Here is a 6,454-nt window from a genome sequence, read left to right on the forward strand (position 1 = left end):
GTAGCCGAAAAAAAATGGAGTACCTACACAAGGGATTGCTCTATGTGATCTTTAATCCAATTAGAGACTACACAAAACAAGATTGAAAAAACATTACTATACGTGTTCATGCCATCTGGAGGAAGAATATTTGTAGACTCCCAAATACGCTTCCAATCTTTTACACGAAGTGTTTGTGGAGGAATGTTACCTCTCCATAGTTCCTCCAACTCATCAATCAATGGTTCAAGATAAACATCCATATGCTTGACTTTATGTTTCCCTGGAATTAGAAGGGATAACATAAGATGTCCCTTCTTGATCGCCATTGATGGTGGAAGGTTGTAATTCACCAACACAACTGGCCACATGCTGTATGCGGTGCTTTTGAAACCAAATGGATTCACTCCATCCATACCTAGGCCAAGTCTCAAGTTTCTGGGCTCTGTTTTAAAGCTGGGCCACTCATCTTCAATATGCTTCCAAGCAGGAGTGTCTGCGGGAATTCTCCACATGCCATCATCCGATCGATGTGAGGAATGCCATGACATGAGCTCTGCTATGGATTTGCACTTGAACATGTGTTTGATGCGAGGAATTATAGGAAAGTGTCGCAAGACTTTACGAGGTACATCAAAACTCTTCATATCTGTTCTATACCTTGCTTCACCACGTGGGACAATGTCGAGCCTCCTTATGCGTCCCATGAAAGAGAATGCAATCATTGACGCATGCATGTATGCGATCATAATCCAATCCTCCAAGAGATGTCACATAGCGCCTCGCTATGTCTCTTGAGGTGGGTAGTCTATTTCCCTTTGGAAGCATGCTTGATAATAGCCTGCATCCAATATCATCAATTATAATTAGTCTTAAATCCTAAACCTTAAACCACTAATTCAAATTTGTAAGTTAGAATGCTTACTTCAATAATGCGTCAAGACTTGCATTTCTCCATCCATAAACTGTTTGTATATTGAGTAGTTCAAGTGAAGCACGTAAAATAGAGAATGTGCATCCTTCAAAAACCGGTGTCGATGAAGTCTTGTAAAGATGCTCTTGTTCCATATCATCGTCGTCCATACCTTTGGGATCATCCTTAAAAAGATTCCGCACCATATCATCAAACACTTCCTCTTCCACAACTTCGTGGGGTGCAGGGCTATTGTCATCCATTTCCCACTCATCTCTGACAATAGATCCCGAAGCTCCAGCATCATCTCGTCGACGCTTTGCGTGCTCTCGTCACGCGTAGGGCACCATGTTAGGGTGTGGTACCGCATCCTGCTTCAATTAGAGTTTATATATTACAACTCTATTAATTTAATTTGGATACCATGAGTCATTGAATACCATCAATTTACATCTACTCACCTCTAAACCTGTTTGATTCCATTCTCCATACATGGAGATGTGATTCAAGGTAATTCGACGTGCTCATACAATACATCCTTGACATCGATTACACATGCATTTGATCCGTTGTCCCAACTACACATCGTGATTACGATGACACATTGTCTCATCTTCCCCAGAACTGCTTGAGGAGGTTGATGACATCCTATGTACAAACCAGAAAACACAAAATCATAATATGTTTTTAATGAAAGTATAAAAATCGCGTGTATTTGCACGGCTATTTCCTAAAAATTGCGTGTATTAACGCAGCTATTTCCTAAAAATCGCGTGTATTAACGCGGCTATTTTCTAAAAATCGCGTGTATTAACGCGGATAATTCCTGCAAAACGCGTGTATAAATGTAGCTAAATTATCATACACGCGAACATACCCGCGTTTATAAACGCGACGATCTGTTTAAACTAAAAATAGCCCGCATTTCCCAAATAAAGATTTTGAACTAACATATCTGTTGTCATTCGTTTTCGCCTCTTCCAACAGAAACGAAACCTAAGTGCAAGGAGGGAGCAGAGAAGGAGCACACACGGGAGGAAGCCGACCAAGAAAGAAGACTCACTTTTTGTGAGGTGAGTCAGTTTTTCCTTTGCCTTGTCTCCTTCCTCAGATTTGTTTATGCTATTTTCTCTTTGCTTTTTGGGTTTGTCTCTGTCCTTTTGCTTCTGTGCACACGATTTTGGGTGAATGATTCTGACAGGGGCGACAGTGGGCCTTTTATAAGGACACATTGTCGGAGGTCGGTCCCTTTCAAAAAAAATTTTGCGTATGTCGCGTGTAGAAACGCATGTAAAAGCGCGTGTATCCTGCTGCACAGTCTGTTCATGCGGATATACACGCGTTTCTGGACGGGTGTATACACGCATTTTTTGACGGGTGTATACACACGTTTCTGGATGGGTGTATACACGAGACTGCCTTTCCTATTTCTATGGTTTGCAGGCTGATAGGTGACTTGAATGATGATATTTGTGTGAGTCAAGAGACAGCCCATGATGTACATGAGGATTATTTTTGCAAGTTCTTTATGGATATTCCAGGTTCTTCATCCAATCCATTTGCGTACAGCAATTGGCTGATGGAGATGCTAAATCATTTGGGCGCCATCCTGGTCCAGTTGAGCTTACAGAGTACATGTATGCCCATCCCCCTCCTTCCATGCCTGGTGTCTATACCCCTACCGCGAGTATCCAGGGCACTCCAGTGCCGTCTATGCCTACGAGTCCGACGAGACGGCATGCAGCTTCTCCTCTTCCACGTCCACCGAGGAGACATACCTCGTCCCAGACACACTCATGCACACCCTCATAGCCACCATCACGTGCTCCCTCGGAGCCACCGTCACGTCAGGGCTCACAGCCACCGTCACGTAGACAATCCCCCAGTCGTGACTCCACCCGCAGCAGTAGGAAGAGTGGGAGTGGAGGATGCGGCGGTGGGTGCTTTGGTGGGGGAGGTGGGGGAGGTAGTAGGGCACGCGGTGAGAGAGGAGATAGAGGGAGAAGAGTTAGAGGAGACAGTTCGGAAGAGGAGGAGATGAGAGAGGTGGAGAGAGTGATCTGCTATGATGTGACGGATAGGGGCGGGATAGTGATGGATGCGAGGGGGAGGGAGGTAATGGAGTACATGCGTGGGGTAGTATCAAACTTGTATAGAAATTGTTTTATTAAATTTAAAGATCAAAATAGCCGATTAGTTGGGGAGGTGATAGAGGCTGTACATAGTCGGTACCCCAATCCCCCACATGCTACATTCTCGGATGTATGGGGAAGGACGCGAATAAGGGAGATCTTAAGTAATAAAAGATCTCACCTTAAAAAACTCGCGACGATGACCTGCTAAATGTAGCTGCGCGGGTGGCTATCCTGCCGAGAAACCTGCCACTGCGCACAAACGCGAGTGGAAGGAGGCAAAGAAACGAGCAGAGGGTGGCGTGAAGCAGGCAGCATGTGGAGGCACGACGGATCCAGATGGAGACCATTGGATCTTCGCATTTTGGATCTGGCGGCGTCGAGTCATGGGAGACAGAGTTCGTAAGTATCTTGCCACTTTATTTGATTATTTACTTAATTCATTGATTCTATGATTGTTTTACAAATTGTGTTGATTATGATACAGCGAGGTGGGCCATCTTCAGAGCCGAGAGACGTATTAACGGACGCGCAGTTTGAGATAGCCATGAGACCATACGGTCGACAGGCACTTGAAAATTCTAAATGAATGATTTTGGTTTATTGAATTACATATATATATACTTATATACTATATATTACTTGAACAGGCACAAGCTGCTGATGATCCACCCGCCGCCACTGCAGAGGGTGGACGTGAGTACTACTCATCGGACATTCCGATCGATGTGAGCTCATCTGAGCATGGAGGGAGCACCGAGTCATCATCTGGGTCTGAGTAGTACTCAGACTTATAGTATCACATTCCATATTGAGGATGTGGTTGTATATATTTTTTTGTAAACTGAAGCCATGGGCTACTTCGAGATATGGACTCCCTTGTATATATGTGTGAAATTTTGATAGTAATATTGAATCGTGAATCGATAGTATTACATTCATGTCTGTCTTGAATCATGTATTGACAATGTATGCATTCATGTCGTTCTTGTCTTAATCTTCCTCGTGGATATGTTCTTCGTGGATGGTCTAATGCACCCAAAAAAAAAATCCAGAGAGTGTTATTGGGTGCTGGAATGCTAGAACAGCATTCAGGCACCAAATAGCACTCTGGATTTTTTTTTTGCTCTCTCTTCGCGTGTATAAACGTGTCAGAACTGCTAAAAGTCGCATGTATATACGCGGATAATCTGTAAAACACGCGTGTATAAATGCGTCAAACCTTAGAAATACGCGTGTATAAGCGCATCTAAAGTAACAAAACGCGTGTATAGACGCTTGTATCAACGTGTCTAAATGCATATGAACTGACAGACGCGTGTATACGCCCGTGTATGAGCGCATTGTCGTGACGTGGGCGGTGTCGCTGGGAAAGTGCGAGACTTCTTGCTGTAAGAGTAAGTGGTTGAACTTCAAGGGGCATCACCAGCAAAAGCTAGAACCATCATAAATTTAAGACTCAGCCATACATGGGTAGTCAAAGCAAACGAAAGCCTCATGATCCAAGCCAAAAACTGGCATTAACATAGCTTGATTCATAAAACTCAACACATCAAACCCCAAAAAAACATCTCATAGGTATATACATCCAAGATTCACGGCCAGCATTGGCACCATTGTTCATATCAAAGACAAGGCTGACATCATCATAACATGTCATAAACATAGGACCTCAACTTTATGAACCATCACATCATATTCACAATACTGAGCCTTCAAGGCTTATGCATTCACTTTGCATTCCCTCAGCACTTCCACATCAACCCGGGACAGCCCTGTATGCCTTAATTCACCTTTGTAAAACTGTATGAAGAAGTTGACCAGCTTAGTAGAGCCTGTATGCCAGCCTCTGCATGGACCTCAATTAAGTCGACCAGCCTGTATGGGGCTGTATGGAAAGTTGACCAGACATAGGGCTGTAGAAAAAATCGACCAGCCTTATGGAGTACCTGGAGAAGTCGGCCAGCAGCATAGACACATCAGCACCACAATTGTGTTTGACCATGCTTTCAAAGTGAATTGATCAAACAACAATTTACATCAGCACAACGATCTGTATTCTGATTGCAGCTTCTCTGTACTGAACAACAGGAGAAGATGGTGACTCAGGCCCATTACACCTCCACGAGTTACTATGCAGCACCCTCTGGTTTGCCACTTCTCTGCGCTCCCCAGCTTCCCTTCGCTTTATCTTGCAGCTGCGCCAGATCTTGTACCCTTAGGCGGCCTCTACACTACAGCTCTCCCCTCTCACAAGACGGCGCCCTCAGCATGTGCCTGCCTGCAACCTTTCTTTGGCTCTGTCTTGTAGCTATGCGAGAGAGCCCCCAACAGTTAACACGTCAGCCCACACGACCAGCTACCTTGTACAAGGCGGCTGCTTCTCACACGTCGATAGTAGCAGAGTCACCAGAGCGTCGCCTTCAATTAGCTTCCACACGGCCCACACGACCAGAACTCTTCGCCTCAGAGCCTCCTCAGCTAAGCCAGACGATCCTCTTCCCAATATCCTGGTTCAGCTCGCCAGCAGCACGAGCTTCTCTCCTGCAAACTGTCAGATCCAGTGCTGCAACTTTGAGCAAGTGCAACCAATGCCTCTACGACTGCTATTGCCTCATGATTTCTGTCGTCGTCTCACGACTGACAGAATACACAGATCACCAAGCCTCTTGTCTAATACCGTCACTATGTGACAAGGTTAACTATACTAGTGGCTCGAGTGCGCCAGCCCAACGACACCATTGATATCCATGTGCTGCCAAGTTGGCACGAGCTCGTGCAGCCTTCACAACTGGTCGTGTCCCCCACTGTCGAGGCGTCCTTCTTCCACCAGGCAGCAACCCTCTACAATATAAACACAGTCACCCTGGCCTCAGGAGAGGCATCCTCCACCAAAGAAAACCCCCATCACTCCCTCTCGTATCACCCACCTCTGTACATATTGCCTTCGACGCAATCCCCCTGGCTTCTCTCTCCTGCGCCTCAGGCTGCCCACGCCTCCGAAACGGCCACACCTTCAACGTATCCGCCAGCTTTGCTAGAACATGCGTTGGCAGCCCATGAGAATTTCCACGTTTGCTTTTACTATATTTGGCCATTGTGACTAAAATTCATAATTATTTAAAGGCTCCAAAAATATGCCACCATACTATGCCCCTCCTTTGCACCACATATTGTATGGCCACACCAAGTAACAACTGCATTAACAGCATGGAACACACACTTGGTAACATCCCATCCAAATCTACCTTGCCCGGATCCAGCTCACCCACTGACAAACATTCATTCTTCTCATCCAAAGACGAAAAAGCATGGTCTTCATTGGCTTCCTCTATGCTATTATATACCTCTTCTTTAGGCCGTTGCAAAGTATGCAAAGCATCCACACCATCAACACATACAAAGTCCAACAAGGCATCATCGAGAATAG

The sequence above is a fragment of the Cibotium barometz genome, chromosome 28 (assembly GCF_041138505.1).
Source record: "Cibotium barometz isolate CiBa-2024 chromosome 28, ASM4113850v1, whole genome shotgun sequence".
Classification (NCBI taxonomy): domain Eukaryota; kingdom Viridiplantae; phylum Streptophyta; class Polypodiopsida; order Cyatheales; family Cibotiaceae; genus Cibotium; species Cibotium barometz.